The sequence below is a fragment of the Eriocheir sinensis genome, chromosome 5 (assembly GCF_024679095.1).
Source record: "Eriocheir sinensis breed Jianghai 21 chromosome 5, ASM2467909v1, whole genome shotgun sequence".
Classification (NCBI taxonomy): domain Eukaryota; kingdom Metazoa; phylum Arthropoda; class Malacostraca; order Decapoda; family Varunidae; genus Eriocheir; species Eriocheir sinensis.
Genome location: NC_066513.1, coordinates 15,124,944 through 15,144,283, shown reverse-complemented (window position 1 = coordinate 15,144,283; position 19,340 = coordinate 15,124,944). Strand labels below are relative to the sequence as shown.

The 19,340-nt window shown below is 42.6% G+C and overlaps 1 long non-coding RNA gene across 1 annotated transcript in view; it reads right to left on the bottom strand.

Annotated features, from left to right (window-relative positions):
* Positions 1-19,340, bottom strand: part of LOC126984600 (uncharacterized) — a 141,439-nt gene that overhangs the window by 77,285 nt on the left and 44,814 nt on the right. The window contains exon 2 of the long non-coding RNA XR_007737115.1: positions 18,117-18,168. This is a non-coding gene — a long non-coding RNA (uncharacterized LOC126984600). The remainder of the gene's footprint in view (positions 1-18,116; positions 18,169-19,340) is intronic.

Here is a 19,340-nt window from a genome sequence, read left to right as displayed (position 1 = left end):
ACACCTGACCAACTCCTCTGAACTCCTTCCTATATGTGTGTATGTGTGTGTGTGTGTGTGTGTGTGTGTGTGTGTGTGTGTGTGTGTGTGTGTGCGTGTGTATCTCAGGTGTGGCAGGTGGAGGTGGGAGGTCATTAGCGAAGGTGACTGACTCGCCCCTCCCATTATTCTCTCATTAGTCATTAGTATTAATTAATTCTCACCCGCCTCCCAAAATAATACACAGGCTCGGGTCATCTGGGACAAGCGTGACGCACTAATTTTTTTTGTGTATTTTTTTGTAAAGGTCGTGTTGCAAAATTTCACAAATAACCGTCCCCCTCCTCCCTCCCCGGCTGATGACAAGGTTGACGTTAATATCAATCACAGACCTACGCAAAAAAAGGATATGTAACATATTTTTTACAGTAAAGGAAGCACCTCAAGGGCAAAAAATAAATAGGAAAAAAAAGCCTGCTAAAGAATTGCTCCTATGTAAGAAACTATATAAATGAGTTATTGGCTCTTTCTTTCTTAATAAATACATAGAGATGCGTTTCTGCTCAAGCAGCATTTACATAGGCATTTCTTAGTCACAGGGAAACTAAAAGAATGAGTGTAAGCGAATATATATAACTTCTGTCTTAATATAATTCATTTTTATTCGCTTTTACTCTCATTTTTCCTTTCCATAAGTTAAAAAATAGAACAACCTGCTCCTATTTACATGTGTATTTACATTTGTTCTCTACTCTCCATTTGTTCCCTTTTCGAGTACTTTGTTGCAATTGTACGAACGCTTGTTATGTAGGGGGGGCGAGAGGGGCCGAGGGGGGACGGGGGTTGCCGGGGCCGCGAGCAAATGAAGATAAACGCAACAATGTAAAACAATTATGAACTTTAGTAGTCTTTGAGAGAGAGAGAGAGAGAGAGAGAGAGAGAGAGAGAGAGAGAGAGAGAGAGAGAGAGAGAGAGAGAGAGAGAGAGAGAGAGAGAGAGAGAGAGAGAGAGAGAGAGAGAGAGAGAGAGAGAGAGAGAGAGAGAGAGAGAGAGAGAGAGAGAGAGAGAGAGAGAGAGAGAGAGAGAGGCAGGCAGACAAACAGACAGACAGACAGACAGACAGGCAGGCAGACAGACAGGCAGAGACAGACAGACAGAAACAGAGAGACAGACACCGAGACAAACACAGACAAAACTGACACACAAACACTCTAACAGACAAGAATATAGACAAACACACAAAAGGCGGGCAAGGAGACACACTGAGACAAAGAGACAAAAAATAAAGAATGTGCATGTGAGGCGAAGAGACCAAAGACCAAGACAGGTGAAATTATATAGTGAGGGAGAGAGACAGACACGAGAAGAACAAGAAAGGAGAACTGTACAAGAGAGATTGAGTAATTTAGGGGAAGCGGAAGAGAAAGCAAACAGTGGGCGAAGTGAAAAAGAAGAGAGAGCACAGAAATTCAGGGAAATGGAAGAAAGGAAACTTGTGTGAGGAAAGCCAACGGAAGTGAGAGCGAGGAATAAAAATGAAGATAAATAAGGAAGTATATACGTGGCGTGGCTGTTGTGATGGGAAGGAAAAGGAAGAGGAAGTGAAGGATATAGAAAAACATAATCTGAAGAGGAAAATGAAGCTAGTAAATGCAGACTATATGTGGTGTGATGTGTGTGTGTGTGTGTGTGTGTGTGTGTGAGAGAGAGAGAGAGAGAGAGAGAGAGAGAGAGAGAGAGAGAGAGAGAGAGAGAGAGAGAGAGAGAGAGAGAGAGAGAGAGAGAGAGAGAGAGAGAGAGAGAGAGAGAGAGAGAGAGAGAGAGAGAGAGAGAGAGAGAGAGAGAGAGAGAGAGAGAGAGAGAGAGAGAGAGAGAGAGAGAGAGAGAGAGAGAGAGAGAGAGAGAGAGAGAGAGGTTCATGGTTGAATTACGACAACATAAATATTCCTCCTTTTCTTGTAACACAAATAACGTTGAAAAACAGAGCTATTTCCTGAGCAGATTAGTGAGGAAGGAAAAAGTAAGCCATTACCATAAACCGTTGCGCATATATTTATAAACAAACAGCATGAAGAAAGAAGCAGAGGAGGGAGGGTGGATGCATGACTCACTACAGTATTGAAATTAATAAGGTATTTGAGCGCGTGCGAGCTCATGTGTGTGTGTGTGTGTGTGTGTGTGTGCGTAAGCTAGCGCACGCACATATGCATAGTTATATACATCGAGGAAAGAAGGAAGGATGGAAGGAAGGAAGGAAGGAAGGAAGGAGGGAAGGAAGGAAGGAAGGAAAGAACCATTACGAAGAAAAGAATACAGAGAAGAATAACAAGGGAGGGAGCGCAAGCTGATGAAGGGTAAGACGAAGAACGGAAAACGAAAAAAACGAAAAAAAAAAACACGAAAAAAAAAATCAAACTGGCAAATAAATTAGTACGGTAAACGTATAGGTGAATGCAATACCAAGAAAAAAGTCTAGAAAATACCGAAAGTCCATCACACACAACACACACACACACACACACACACAAAAAAAAAACAACAACACCCTCCCCACACACACAGAATCCATCCCCCCCCCTTCACACAGACACCTGAGACACACTTCCCCCATCCCTTCCCCATCCCGTCCCCACAACGAACCCCCCATCCCCGCAGGCAGGCAGGTTACCACTAATGCACGTCACTCACACTCTAATACATTTTCATAAATTTGCCGAGGATCAGCATGTCATTAGAGTCTCGGGACGCCACCTGAAGCGGCGAGGGGGAGCGCTGCTAATGATAAAGAGGAAGCAAAAACGGCGGCGATAAAGGATAATGAAAAGGGATGAAGGACACACACGATAAAAGATGATTAATTACGTCCCATGCGATCCCGGGGAGAGAAAGTGAAAATAATAATGAGATGTAAATAAAAGCGTCAACTTACCTATAATCGGGGAGCAAAAATGAATAGATAAATGTTTGCGACGAGATATTGTGTGTGTGAGTGTGTGTGAGTGTGTGTGTGTGTGTGTGTGTGTGTGTGTGTGTGTGTGTGTGTGTGTGTGTGTGATTCTTGATTTTAAAAGCTGGAACTCGCAAACTATTTTTTTTACTATATTAAAAGGTGTTATTTAGTATCTATATCCATACCTATTTCTATCTATCTATCTATATCTTTATCTATTTATATATTGAGAGAGTAAGAGACCAAGAGAGAGAGAGAGAGAGAGAGAGAGAGAGAGAGAGAGAGAGAGAGAGAGAGAGAGAGAGAGAGAGAGAGAGAGAGAGAGAGAGAGAGAGAGAGAGAGAGAGAGAGAGAGAGAGAGAGAGAGAGAGTAGGAAATAAGAAAAGACGGAATATGTATGACTGAAATAAACATTAATAAAACATGATTCTTGTCCGATCAACTTCCTCGTTTCGCATTTTATCGAAGAGAGAGAGAGAGAGAGAGAGAGAGAGAGAGAGAGAGAGAGAGAGAGAGAGAGAGAGAGAGAGAGAGAGAGACAAACAGACTCACAAGCAGATACACGAAAAGACACAGGCATAACACATTCGCAGGCAAAGAAACACAGACATACGTGCATACTAAGAAGCAAAGAAAGATCACACACACACACACACACACACACACACACACACACACACACACACACACACACACACGCAAAGGATCATCACACACAAGTAACAACAAAACACACAGCAATACAAAAGGAAAGAAAAGAACACTGACGCAACACACTAGGAAAAAAGAGGAAAGGAACGCAACACAAGAGGAAGAAATGGCGTCAACACAACACACCACAACACACCACCAAACCTTTCCATTCTCCACGGGCCACCAACACCTGTACTCGAGGGCAGGCAGGTGTACAATTGTCCACAACTAACACACCAACGTTCGGACATACCTGCGCCCTCTCGGAACCTTACCTGGTGGGATGCGGCTGGCAGGATGAGGGCACCGAGGAAAAGAAAAAAAGAAAACAAAAAAACAAAAGAAAAAAACACCCCCAAGTTGCTTTACATGATCCAACGCGCCAAATTATCCGTCGAATCTTGCACGCTCGTTTTCCTTATGATAAAATGACGGAAAATAAGTATGATTCGCCGTGAGGAATGGATTAACGAAATGCCGGATAAAATACATAACTTACTTACATTCCTTTTCTTCCTTTCTTTCTTTCTGTGTGTGTGTGTGTGTGTGTGTGTGTGTGTGTGTGTGTGTGTGTGTGTGTGTGTGTGTGTTTCGTTTCTTCTGACATTAAATAAACGTAAATATTTAATATTGGTTGTGTAATGGTGAGAGAGAGAGAGAGAGAGAGAGAGAGAGAGAGAGAGAGAGAGAGAGAGAGAGAGAGAGAGAGAGAGAGAGAGAGAGAGAGAGAGAGAGAGAGAGAGAGAGAGAGAGAGAGAGAGAGAGAGAGAGAGAGAGAGAGAGCATGAAAGCAACGATGCACATTACATAATAGAGAAAACAGAAAATAAGCAGAAAAACTGACACATAAGAAAACCTGTAAATGAATGTATGTATACGTATTTGTGTGCGTGTGAATGTGTACGAGTGTGTGGGTGTGGGTGTGTGCGTTAGTCGGTGTGCGGGTTTTTGTGTACATGTGGGTGTGTGCGTTAGTCGATGTGCGGGTTTTTGTGTACATGTGCGTGTGTGTGTGCGTGTGCGTGTGCCAGCCGCGGAGGTAAGGAATGAGACATGTCTTACTAATTTTCTTGACCCACACGACACGTCAATCGATATATACATGATAAGGTCTCGGCGTTATTAATATTATTACTCTGCGGCGATGTGTTCCAGCTGTATCGTGTGGCAGTGCTTCGTCTGTCTGTCTGTCTGTCTGTCTCTCACAATATATCGTCTATGTATGTTGTCTAAGTACGCGTTTGAGTTTAGTTTTCCTCTTAAAAAACTTGTATATTATTGAAGTATTTTTTTAGTGATAACATTAACCCTCAAAATATTTCTCCTCATACACAAAATCACTGTCATTTCTACTCCTCTTCCTTCTCCTCCTATTTTTTTTCTATATATTTCTCTTCTTCCTACTGCTCATCCGTCTCATCATCAGTACTATACTATTCTATAACTAGTACATCACTTTTCTATCCGTTTCCCTTTCCCTTCTGCCTTCAACTATTTGTCTCTCCCTTTCCTCCTCTCCTCTACCACACATCCACACTACTCTAACCTCACCGACTACGCCACTTTTCCCTTTACTTCTCTCTTCCTTTCAATCGTTCGTTTCTCTTTCCTTCTCTCCGTCTCTCTTTCCTCCTCTCCGTCTTTCATTCCTTCTCTCCATCACTCTCTGCATTTCTTTTTACTTCCCACTGTCACTGTTTCTTTCTTGCCATCACTCTTTCCTTCTCTATATATCTCTTCCCTTTTCTCCCTTTCTTTACTTCTCTCCGTCACTCTTTCCTTCTTTCCATCTCTCTTTCCTCCTCTCCTTTTCTCATTCCTTCTCTCCATCACTCTCTCCATTTCTTTTTATTTCCCACTGTCACTCTTTCTTTCTTACCATCATTCTTTCGTTCTCTATATATCTCTTTCCTTTTCTCCATCTCTTTACTTCTTTCCGTCACTCTTTCCTTCTCTTCATCTCTTTCCTTCTCTCCGTCTCTCCTTCCTCTTGTATGGATATGGTTAATGCATGCTCAGGTTTTTTCCTCTCCTCACGGTAGACTAAACATACTTTTGCTTACATTTTTTTTACCTGCCAAGTGAAAGTTTATTCTCCCGGGTATTAGTTTACCTGAGGTGATGACAGGTGGTGCGGAGGGTACGTGAGGGGGGTGGGGTGGAGGGTGGAGGAGGAGGTGGAGGGGGGTGAAACGTGCTATGGGATAAGTGGATAAGAGAAGTGGAGTGGAGAGGGAGAGAGGAGGCGAGTTTTGAGTCATTCATTGGAGGTGTGGTTTGGGGTGTGGAGGAGGTGGAGGAGCCCAATGGTTGCTGCGGGATATATGAAAAGGCGAGGGTGGCTAATGTGAAGTGGAGTGAAGTGGAAGCCGGTACTGAATCGTAATGTGGATAAGTATGGGTTCGGTGTGTGGATAGGAGGGAGGAGTAGAGTGGTGTGGATTGAGGTGGAGTGAACAAGGGTAGTGAATATGGAGGACGGTGGCTGAGTGGTTAGCGTGTCGGTATTGTAATCTCGTGGTCCCAGGTTGGATTCCCGTCGGCATCAGCTGAGTAACAGATATTCATGTTCTTACCGAAACAGTAGTTTTAACTTTTTTTCTATTTTCTATATCATGATTTACTTTATGGCATCTTTCACTTTTGTCTAGTCATGGAAGAGCTCTTTTTTAACGTTCCTTTCCTTTCCTTTCCTCTCCTTTCCTCTCTCCTCTTCTCCTCTCTTCTTTCTTCTCTTCTCCTCTCTATTCTCATCTTTCATTTTTCTTTAGTCATCGAAGGGCTCTTTTTTATACGTTCCTTTCCTTTCCTTTCCTCTTCTTTCCTCTCTTCTCTATTCTCGGTAAAATATGTTTCGATTTTAATTAAGTTACTTTCTTCGCACGTAAGACTATGTTAACCGGAGGGAAATGCGTACGTTGCGAAAGATTAGGCAGAAGCAGAAACTCAAGGCCTCGGCATCCTTACACACCTAAGCACCTAACAGTGAACAGGAGTCAACCTCAAAATTTACTAAGAGATCACACCTGACTCGCGGGCTGCACCCCATCATCCTGCTCCTTGCCTTCTCACGCATCGCCTTCTCCTCCTTGTGTCCTCCGCGGCAGAAGGCGACGAAGGAGGATTACCGGCGGCCTCTGTGTAACCCGACGCGGCCCGGGAACACGGCAGCTGACTCCCCGCCGAGTACACACACGTTTTGCAAGGTAACGTGATATAACTGAGGAAATGTGCGGATTTGTCTGTCTCCCCGAGCTTGCCTGCCTGCTTGGTTACCTACCCGCCGTGTGTGTGTGTGAGGGAAGGGGGGATGAGTGTGTGTGTGGGTGTGGGGGGGGGGGGTCGTGTGCGTGTGTGTGCGTGTGTGTGTGCTTAACATCTGTTCCTCGCCGGCGCTACAGTCTATTAAAACCTGCGTTATGTTTTATGTTATGTCTATGGCTGCCCACTACGCGCTCCTTTTTGTTATTATTTGCCGCTATAATAAGAGAGAGAGAGAGAGAGAGAGAGAGAGAGAGAGAGAGAGAGAGAGAGAGAGAGAGAGAGAGAGAGAGAGAGAGAGAGAGAGAGAGAGAGAGAGAGAGAGAGAGAGAGAGAGAGAGAGAGAGAGAGAGAGAGAGAGAGAGAGAGAGAGAGAATATTAGACTTTCAATGCTTTCACACGTTTTCTCTTTATACAATGGAAAAGAAAGAAAAAAAAGGTACATATCAGGAAAAAGAGGCAAAAAAAAAGAGGTAAGTAGAAAAGCTACATTAAAGAAAAAGAAGTAAAGAAAAAAAGTAAATTGCATAAGATAAAGAACAGTAAAAATATGCATCTCCAAGTCTTACTGAACCGATCTCTTCCTTGGCTCACTCCTTCCTTACGTCTTCCTCCCTCTTTTCTTGCCTCCCTCCCTCCCTCCTCCCCTAAGCCAGCACAGGTGTGGGACAGGTGGACAAGCAAGGCGACGACAGGCTGAACACTTGACCAAACCCGCAGGTAACCTTAGCTTGGACACACTTACCTGTCCTCCTCAAGACTCAGGTAGAATAACTAATTTAAAAGGATCTCGGCTACTTTTTTCCCGTGTTCTTGTCTCTGTATTTGTCTCTTGCCTTGCTCGGTCACTGTGCGTTGGTGTCTGTCTGTCTGTCTGTCTGTATTTCTTTGTCTGTGTATCTCTCTATCTAATTCTTTTTCCCTCTGTCTCTTTTATTCTTTCTTTCTTTTTTTCCTGTATCTCTCTCTCTAATTCTTTCCTGTCTCTTTTCTCCTTTCTTTCCTTCTTACTTTTTTTCCTCCTTTCGTTCTTCCTTTCGTTCTTTTTTGTTCTATCTTTTGTTCTCTCTCTCTCTCTCTCTCTCTCTCTCTCTCTCTCTCTCTCTCTCTCCCTGCAAGGTAATCACAGCTTAAAATGATTTGCGTCGTGCCCAGCAAAAGAGGAAAAAAAAGTCAGCTAGGAGAATATTCTTCGTAGAATTACAAACAACCCCAAAAATAAAGAGATAAAAAAGAAAGAGAAGAGAGAGAGAGAGAGAGAGAGAGAGAGAGAGAGAGAGAGAGAGAGAGAGAGAGAGAGAGAGAGAGAGAGAGAGAGAGAGAGAGAGAGAGAGAGAGAGAGAGAGAGAGAGAGAGAGAGAGAGAGAGAGAGAGAGAGAGAGAGAGAGAGTGCAAGAGAGGCAGGTAGGTAGGAAGGGGGCGAAGGGGGGGGGGGGGGGGGCAAAATTTAACTCACCAGTAATCTCTCATTAAAAAGAGAAAAATACATCAAGTTCTGTTTTATGAAAGCCTCGCATTACAATTCTGAAACAACATAATGAGTGAGTTTTGGACGACCCTCGGAAAAATCGCAGGCGTCACACAGGCTTCTAAAATATGCTAGGGCTGAGTTTGAAGTTAGAAAGAGAGAGAGAGAGGGAGAGAGAGCGAGAGAGAAAGCAAGCGAGCGACCGAGAGGAGAGGAGAAAAAAGAAGAAAAGGGAAGAGAACAGAAAGAAACAAATGAGAAGAAAAAAAATAGTATAACGAAGAGGAGAGGAGAGAAGTGAAACGAAGGGAAGAGTGTAGAAAAGTAAAATAAGAAAGGAGAAGAAAAATAAAAGAAGAGAGAAGAGAAGAGGAGAGGAAAGGAAAAAAGAGTAACGAAAGAGAGGGAAGAGAGAAAAGAGAAGAAAAAGAAAGGACAAGAAGAGAGAAGAGGAGAGAGAGAGAGAGAGAGAGAGAGAGAGAGAGAGAGAGAGAGAGAGAGAGAGAGAGAGAGAGAGAGAGAGAGAGAGAGAGAGAGAGAGAGAGAGAGAGAGAGAGAGAGAGAGAGAGAGATAAGGTAGTAAGAAGAAAAAAGACGTCCTTCGATGATCAGACAAAAATTAAATGACGCAAATAAATAAATAAACACGAACCATCCACGTACTAAACTTGTCGGACGTAGCAATTTTGGCCTCTCCGGAAAGGCGCCATAAAGGTGAGGCCAGAGGCAATACTTCACACCATGATTTATTGACGGAAAAACCTTCACTCCTAACATATTCCGTCTTACCTGGACACTGACAGAACACAGGGACTAATTAAGCTCAGGTGTGGCACGACGCTCAGGTGTGGCAAAGGGCATCACCTGGCGAACATACACACGCACACACACATACACACATACACACGTGGAAATCGCCGCCGCTCCTACCACCATAAATAGCTTTTCTCTCTCTCTCTCTCTCTCTCTCTCTCTCCATCTCCTTTTCAATGCCATTTGCCTTATGAGCGCTGCATTACAATATATAAATGAGAAAAAACAAAAGGTGGGAGACGTAATTTCCTCCATTTTCCTCCCTTTAAGTTCTGTTTGCCGCGTTTACAAGAGGGAGGCAAAAAACAGCGCGTGGGGGTAATGATTTAAAATGAAAACTGACTGCTGCAAGTTACTAAATTATGTGTCCGTGCGCGAAAAATTATGAAAATACGAACGATAATTTACGAGTCCCTTTGACATGCAGCCTCACGCAGCGGCCACTAGCGATGGAAAAAATAGAAAAAAATAATAACTAGAGAGAAGAATATAAGAGTAAATAAATATAAACGAATAAAACTTTACCAGCTAATACGCTAATAACACTAAATCACATCACTGAGAGAAATAAAATAAAAAAAAATCCAAAAAAAGAGAAATATTATGAGCAACATTACCGAGAATAGAAAAAAAAAAAGAAAAACGGCCCTGACTCCAATTTTATTTCCTCTTTTTCTTCTATCCAAGTGAAAAACATTCCCTCACTTCGGGTCTTTTTTCCCCGACGCCAGATTTGTGAGCGAGGCAAAAATAAGGTGATTTTAGACTGGCAGTGCACGCGCCGACCCCTGCCCTGCCGCACCTGCCCTTCCCTGCCCTCACCTGGCCTCCCCTCACCTGCCTAGGCCCGTGCTGTGCTGCGCTGCGCTATGCTTGCCTTCAGCCTAACAGCCAATCTTGTTCATCCCATTTTATTTCTCCCTCTCTCTTCATTCCTCTTATGGTTATTATCTGCTCCTCTTTAGTTCTTTTTTCCCCATCAGATACTGTTTTTTTTTCTAATCTTCATTTCTCCTTTTTTCTGTCCATCGCCTAGGCCTACATAGTTTTTTTTTAATTCAAAATATATTTTATTTTTTATGGTTGTTTGTTACCGCTATCTGCTCTCTTCCTCTTCTTCCTTTTCCACATTTTCTTTCTCAGTTCCCTTTTCTCCTTTCCCTCTCCTCATTTCATCACTTTACCTGCTTCCACCCTTTCCTTTTTCGATAATGCTTACTTTTCCATTACCTTTCTTCCCTTTCCCCTAAACTTTACCTGTTTTAAATTTGCTTAATTTTCTCTTTCCCTTTCCTCCCTTCGCTTATTCCTATGCTTTACCCGTTTTAAATTTGCTTACTTTTCTCTTCCCCTTTCCCCCCTTTCCTTTACTCCTATCCCTTACCTGCCTATGCTCTCCCCCATTAACTCTCCTCTACACAAACCCATTTTTTCTCGTCCCCTCATCCACCCTCTTCCTCTCTTTCCTTTACTAACACCCCTCACATGCAACAGCTCACCCCTGTCCGCCTCCCCCTTCTCCCTCCCTTTCTCTTTTCCCTCCACTTCCCACATTACTAGAATACCCAAACACATTTTTTTTACTTTTTTTCTTACCTACTTCAGCATTCGTCTCTTATTTCATTCCTCCTCCTGATTATTCCCCCTTTCTCCCTTTCTCCTATCCTCTCTTTTGTATCTAATAATTTTCCTTTCCTTCTTCCGCCTTTTACTGTTTTTTTCCAGTTTTTCTGTTTTCTTTGTTTGTTTTTGTTTCTTTTATTTGTTTACTCCCTTATTTTGCCTTTTTTTTCAGTTTTTCATTAACTTTGTCTTTTTTTTATCTATTCGTATTTCTTTATTCTTTTTTTTTTTGTTCTTGTTTCCTTGTTTTTTTTATTTCCGTCTCCTCTTCCTCTTCGTCCTTCTTTTCCTCTTCATCCTTAACCCTTTCCTCCTCGTCCTCCTTTCACTAACGCTCATTCACACTTTTTTTTTCTCTCTCACTCTCTCACTTCTCGGTAAGGCGCGGAAGGCAATTCACAACGGCAAATTATAATCGTATTACCGTTTTATTATAATAAGTTTCACGCACCGCCTCGCCTCGGCTTTATAAAATACTAATAATACCTTTCATTCCTAAACAGATCTATTATATAACGCTCACCCGCTTTATGCATTTCACGTGTTAAAGTTAGATAAAAAAAATATAAAAAGAAAATGAAAGCAAATTAATAAGGCCAAAAAAAGAGAAAGACGGAATTCGTATAGCATTAAACCTTCACATTTTTCCTTTTTCTTTCTATATTTTTTTCCCCGCTCGCTGATAACCCCATCTTTGCGACTCCTAATTTCAGGGGCTTGGGGGCGCAGCATCGAAAATCTGCCTTCCATTACGTTCCTCTCATTTCAATGTAAAAAGAAGAAATGTAAAGGAAGCGAAAAAAGAAATGGCAGGGAGAGACATTACAAGTAACACGATTTCTGGCCATTAGCTTCCCCTGTGACGTGATTCCCGAACATTGGTGCTTAGTTAGGAGCGGCGGCGTGACGTGAGTTACGAGAGGTGTTATAGTAGTAGTAGTGGTAGTGGTGGTAGTAGTTGTAGTAGTAGTAGTAGTAGAAGTAGTAGTAGTAGTAGTAGTAGTGGTAGTTGAGATAGTAGTAGTAGTAACAATAGTATCATCAATAAACATCATAGAAATTATATTAACATTGGTGCTTAGTTAGAAGCGGCGGTGTGACGTGGGTTAGGAGAGGTGTTGTAGTAGTAGTAGTGGTAGTGGTGGTAGTAAAAGTAGTAGTAATAGTAGTAGAAGTAGTAGTAGTAGCAGCGGTAGTTGAGGTAGAAGTAGTAGTAACAATAGTATCATCAATAAACATCATAGGAATTATATTAAACTATAATCGACAGGTCTAAGGAAATCCACTACCCAAACGCGTGTGTCAATTGCCCCAACCCCCACCCCTTTCTCCCCTGCCCCGCCCTGAGCTGCTTCACCCTTTCCCGTCTCACCCCACTCTACGGAAGTTTGGCCCCACACCCGCCCCGGCCTAACTTGCCTCACAACAACCCACTCTGTCCTGCCCTGCCCCACCCCGGCTTACGTAACACCACCTTGTCCCTTTGTTTCGTGTGCGTGTGCGAGCATGTGTGAGTGTTTGGACGCTATATGTTACTTTTTTACGAATTTATCATATATACTCTTCTGATAACAATCCCATTTCACTTATACGCGTCTCATAAAACCTCACTCACACCTGACCAGTAGCTCGCAACCTTATCCCGTGTACTTATCAACCCTCCTTCTGCCCCTTTCACTCCCCTCCTTTGACACCACAACTCCCTCGGGTCTACGATTCTCTCTCTCTCTCTCTCTCTCTCTCTCTCCCCCAGCGTCCACTCCCCCCCCCCCCCTCCTGTCATGCAGTTATTGATATGGGATAAAGCGAATCGGGGAAAGCTACCTTTATTTTATATAATGAATCGAATACCTTTCACGGGCGATTAACACAATATTCCCGATTTAGAGGCTGATCCCATTCTGTGTGTGTATGTGTGTGTGTGTGTGTGTGTGTGTGTGTGTGAGAGAGAGAGAGAGAGAGAGAGAGAGAGAGAGAGAGAGAGAGAGAGAGAGAGCGCAGAGGGAAGTGAGCGGAAATCACAACGGTTGACATCAAATCATCAAATGCAATAATGAAAACACACACGCAATCACACACACACACACACACACACACACACACACACACACACACACACACTGTCAAAAGCGGAAAAAAAGAAAGAAATTGCTAACCACACACACACACACACACACACACACACACACACACACGTACCCCCTCCTCCCCAACACCCAAACGGACAACCAGAACCATATAGACAGATTGATAGACAAACATACAGACGAATAGCCAGACATACACACATACATACATACATACATTATAATTTGCTCGCCTAGGTAATAGTATTCGAGTTTTCAAGAAGTGGCGATCAAGAGACAGCCGCCCCTCCTGTCACTTGACCCGGAACTAAACGACTCCTTAAAAAACATTGAGAGAGAGAGAGAGAGAGAGAGAGAGAGAGAGAGAGAGAGAGAGAGAGAGAGAGAGAGAGAGAGATGAAGATAAGGATAGAGAAAGAACTACACATAAATGATACAAAAATAAAGGAAACTTTAATAAATGAGGAAGCAGAATAAAACACAACCAAAAAACACACAAAAAAATACCAATCCATAAAATCAAATCACACAGAACGACAGAAAGACACACATACAGAAAGAAAAAAAAAAGAAAAAAAACAGGAGGGACCGAGAGCCAGAGAGATGGAAATATTTAAATAATATTCCTTTTCGCCGGGGAATATTCGCGGCTCTCGTCACTCTTCGACAGGGAGGATAATACTGGATAAATATTTAGGAGGAGAGGAATGAGAGGCCGCGCGGAAAGGTGTGTGGGGGGAAGAGGGGGGAGGAGGGGAAAGGGGGGCGTGTGGGCGTCTCACCTGATTTGGTTTGCTTTTATTTTTTTTATTTTTGGGACGACTGGTTTTTGCGTTCGTGTTTGTTTTGGTTTCCAGCGATTTTCGTTCAGTGAAGAATTGTCGTGTTTATGTAGGAGAAAAATAACAAAGTTCAGCCTTCATAATAATAGTTCCTCTTCGTACCATATAAACTTTCAAGAGGCTACTTTTTCGACGCCATAAATACTTCTCGACCAAACTACATACAATTACATTTCTTCTGCTACCACACACCATTACCTCCACCACCAAGAAAACTAATTCATTATATAACATCACAACCTCTTCCACCTTCACCACATATAACCACACTAACATAGAGGCTCCTATTCACCATCAACACCACAAAACCCCCAATACTACCACAAAATAACAAGAACCCTTAAACCATACACCATAATAAACTCTGCAACCACCACATCCATTATCACCATTACATCACGACCGCCTCGCATCATCACCACCACCACAAGAACAATCCACCCAATACAACCTGGAATAGCAACAAAAACCTATACAACCACAACAACCATCACAACCGCACACATTACCACCACCCATACTACCATCACCACCACTACAAGAACAATCCACCCAATACAACCAAGAATAACAACAAAAACCTATGCAACCACAACAACCATTACAACCACACACATCACCACCACCAATACTACCATCGCAAGGACACCGGCACAACTTTTCCAATTCAACCATGACTAGCAACCACAATAACCACCACAAACCACTACCACAAAAATAGACACAACCACCATCATCACTGCCACAAAAGACAAACACCACCACACACCACCACCACCACCAACAACAACACACACCACCAACACCCGCTAAAGCATTGCAACACAGAGAGCGAGATAGTTTACAGTTCGGGCGCCTGAAGTTGGCTTGAAATTACGGTAGTTTTACTAATGATTACACTGTAAATCTGATTGCAACTTCCGCTCCAACAGTTACCTTAATCATAGGCAAAATAACCCCCAATGGACCCCCTCCCTTACCCCGCCATTCTCTCTCTCTCTCTCTCTCTCTCTCTCTCTCTCTCCGTGTGTGTGTGTGTGTGTGTGTGTGTGTGTGTGTGTGTGTGTGTGTGTGTGTGTGTGTAAGAAATGACAGTCTAAAGAATAAATATCCCAAAAAATAATGACAGCAAAAAAACAGGAAAACAAAACAAAAAAGAAGATAGATAAAATATGACAAAAAAATTCAGAAAAAAAATTGAGAAAAAAAATTGCCACACAGAAATATTTAAAGAAAGAAAACTAAGACAACGTAACTTCAACCAAAAAAAATAAAAATAAATAAATAAAAAAAAAAATTCACGTGGAAAGAATATAAAGAATAAGAAAACAAACAAATAGCACAAAAAAAAAAAAAAAACGCAAAACAATCTTCTCATCACCTCAAAACAACACGGCGAGAGGATCCTTGATAGTAAGACAACGGCTATTTAAGAAGAGGGAAAATAAACTTCTTACTTAACCTCAAAAATTACGAGACAAAACACAAAACCATAAACAAACACACAAATCGAGCCAGCCACCCAGCCACCCAGTCAGCCAGTCAGCCACTCAGCTAACCACCGTCACACCCAGTTAGTCAGTCAGTTAGTCAGTTAGTCAGCCAACCACCCTCACACCCAGTCAGTTAGTCAGTCAGTCAGTTAGTCAGCCAGCCAACGAACCAACCAACTAACTATCCATCCATCCATCTATCCATGCATTCATCCAGTCAGTCAGTCAATCAGTCAGTCAGTCAATCAGTCAGTCAGTCAGTCAATCAGTCAGTCAGTCAGCCAGCCAGCCAGCCAGTCAGTCAGTCAGTCAGTCAGTCAGTCACTCATTCAGCCAACCATACACATAGCCAGTCAGTTACGTAGTCAGTCAGTCAGTCAGCCAACCAGTCACTCAGTCAACCAGCTACCCGACCAGTCACTCAACCAGCTAGCCAACTAAACAGCCAGCCAATCAACCATCCATCCATCCACACAGAGAGACAGACAGACAGAGAGACAGACAGGCAGACATACATACATACAAACAGACAGAGCGTCCCCCAAGCAGCCATTAGGGGAAGGAAAGCAAGGTGAAGAAGCAAACAAAATAATCTACGATAGTGACCCCTCTTGAGGCTGTTTTTACGTTCTGTTTATCCACTAATTTCCCGTGTTTTTCCTCTCTCTCTCTCTCTCTCTCTGTCTCTGTCTCTCTCTCTCTCTCTCTCTCTCTCTCTCTCTCTTTGTCCTTACTATAATATGAGAAAGGAATGGATGCAAAGAGTGCGCAAGAGCGAGAGCGAGCGAGAGAGAGAGAGAGAGAGAGAGAGAGAGAGAGAGAGAGAGAGAGAGAGAGAGAGAGAGAGAGAGAGAGAGAGAGAGAGAGAGAGAGCGTTACGACCGGTATATACGCTTAGTTCTCATGTAATATTCGGAAAAGAAAGAATGTTAACATCGGAACATCGACCTATGAATATATTAATGTATGGATATAACCAAAATAGCCTTCGAAACTAATGAGAGAGAGAGAGAGAGAGAGAGAGAGAGAGAGAGAGAGAGAGAGAGAATGTTATGGCTTGGGTGCGAAGAAGGCAGGAATAGAAGGGGGAAGTAAAGGAAGAGGAAATGAGACAAGGAAGGGAGAAGGAGGCAAGGAGAGGCAAGGAGATGGAAGGAGGGGGACAAGAGGGGCTGCGTGAACCCTGTACGGAACATTGGACTTGCATTTCCCAGTATTTATTTATGTATTCCAAGTCCCATTCGCTGAGTCAGGAGGAAATGCATAAATACATATTAATATCCGTCTCCTCCCTTCCCTTCCCTTCCCTCCTACCCTTACTATCTTCCCTATAGTGTCCCACCCCCACCCTCCTCCTCCTCCGACTCCTCTTTCTCTTCTTCCCTCCTCCTCCTCCTCCTCGTCCTCCTCCTCCTGATCCCTTCCTCCATTACCTTACCGCACCTCTTGTCTTCCTCCACATCTCTCTCTCTCTCTCTCTCTCTCTCTCTCTCTCTCTCTCTTATTTCACCCCCGTTTATTTATCCCCGACAAGGAACAATTTGTTTATAACGAAGTAACGCAAAAAAAAAAAAAAAAAAAAAAATTCTTACAACAGCAAACAGCGGCATTAGAGAATAACACACACACACACACACACACACACACACACACACACACACACACACACACACACACGCACTTCATCCCCTTCCTTTCCCTTCCCCCTTCTTCTACACATGTCCTGAAAAAAAAACAATCACGTAGTTTATAATATTAAAAAAAAGAAAAAAATAATTACAATATCGTTTTCTTTAACTCTCTCACGACGTTATTGAAGCAATCAACGCCTTTGGGTCCGCGCGCTCAGAAGAATATCATAACTATACAAAAGGGGAGAGAAAAAATAAATAGAAAATAAATGTCCCCCCTAAAAAGGAGTAATAATAATAATAAAATAATATGAATAAAATCTCATTGCACCCCTGCGCGGCGACACACTGGATAACACAGATAATATCCAAAAATTATGGCGGATTTTACTGCTTATCAAATGTTTTCGGATACACTCACGCTCTTTCCAGATATCGAAATTGGGGCGTTCATTCTCCTCTGTTTTGTGAGACGAGATCCTCCTCCCCCTCCTCCTCCTCCTCCGCTACCTCTTTCTTTTCCTCCTACTTTTCCTTTTCTATCTCCTCCTCCTACTACTCTTCTTATCATTCCATCTCCTTTTCCTCTTTTAATCTCCTCTCCTTTTAATTATTCTTACTCCATATCATTCCTATTTTTCTTCTCCTTTTCTTCGTCTTATTCCTCCCCTATCTTCATTTCGATCTCCTTCTTCTCCTCCTCCTCTTCATTTTCATCCTTTTCCCCTTTTCCTTTTTTCCTAATCCTTCTTATACTCCTCCTCCTTTCTTCATCCTATTCCTCCTCCATCTCTATCTTCTTCTTCTGCTGCATCCGTCTCCAGCGTTTTCCACTCCTCTCTCTCCTCTCCCTACCTTTGTATCTTCTTGTTTTTTCTTCTCTTCCCTCCTCCTTCTCCCTCTCTTCGTTCTCCAAAATCCACCACCACCACCTTGTTTTCCTCCCCTTACAATTCCCTTCGTCCTACTCGTCCTCGTCTTCCACCCTCCTCCTCCTCCTCCTCCTCCTCCTCGCAGGGTACGGTTGATTCTCTATAAGTAGACGTGTGTGTATGTTTGTATGTATGTATGTATGTCGGTATGAGAATGAGTATTACACGGTGAAAAACGAACAGGTAAAGATGTTTGTGATAATAAAATAGCATAGAAATAATTTTGAACAGTGATTTTCTTGAAGATCTTTCTTAATTAAAACTGGTAAACATTGAAAATAAACTAAATAAAATGTATAACCAAGCAAATAAAATGTGTGCAACCTTTAAAAAATTACTAACCTTCAAATCCGTAAGGCGAAGATCAGGAGGGCCACGAATTCATCCTCGGTGCCTGCGAATGAGATAAAAAGAAAACACCGTCAGTGAAAAGGAATGTAATCACGCACCTCATAAACTCATATCATCATCATCACAAACCAACAGAGCATCGATCCCACGTTATCAGCAGCGGTCTAAATAATGTACATGAGAGGTATTGGTATCCTCCCACGATATGGAAACCAAATGAAAGGAAGTAGAAGAAAAATAATTGAAAAGGTGAGAAAAAAATGAAAGAAGAATTGAAAAAAAGGAAAACTAACGGGAATGATAATAATGAAAGGGAGAATACAAAGAAGAATTAGAAGATAGAAGAATCGAGAGAAAGAAGGAAAAACAAAAGAAAGAAGAAAATTGATTGGAAGACGAACATAAATTGAAAGTAAGAAGGAGAAGAAAAAATTAGATGATAACATAGCAGAAAACGCTAAAAAAGAACACAATGAAGACAAATACATCACCATACTCACCATCACCACCACCACCACCATCACCATACATAATAATAATAACAAAACCCATTGAGAAAGACTAACCGATGATGGCTGAAGGGAGGCTGAAAAAGTGATGATGGTGATGGTGATAGTGGTAGTGGTGGTGACGGTAGTGGTGGTCGTGATGGTGGTGGTGGTCATTATCAGAGTGGCAGCGCGGGATGATGGCTCGGGAAATGGGTATAATTATTTAATAAGTGATATCGTGTTTAACAAGGGCAGAAGCGTGTAATTAGGAACACCTGTATTGAGTCCTGTAGAGCCGTCACTGCGCCGCCCGTCCTCCCGTCAACCAGATAATCTAGCAACCCAACCAAGTCAAAAACACACACCTTAATCAATTAACCAGTTATCCTACAGACCAACCCAGCCAAACAACCACGCTTTAGTCAACCAAAAAGTCAATCAATCAACGAGTCAGCCAACCATACACCGACCAGTCAACCAGCTATTCTACCAATCTATTCTACCAATGACCAACCAAGACAAACATCCACACCTCAACAGACCAACATTACAACCAGAAAATCAACCCTACAGTCAAGCACACTTCACTTACTCATTCTACCAGTAAACCCACCCATCAACCGACAAGTCAACCAAGTCAACCGAACCACCGAGCAACCGATCCGAGCACCGACAAGCGATTGAGTTATTTCGTCCAGAGGGTTCATTTTTTATTCTGTATTTG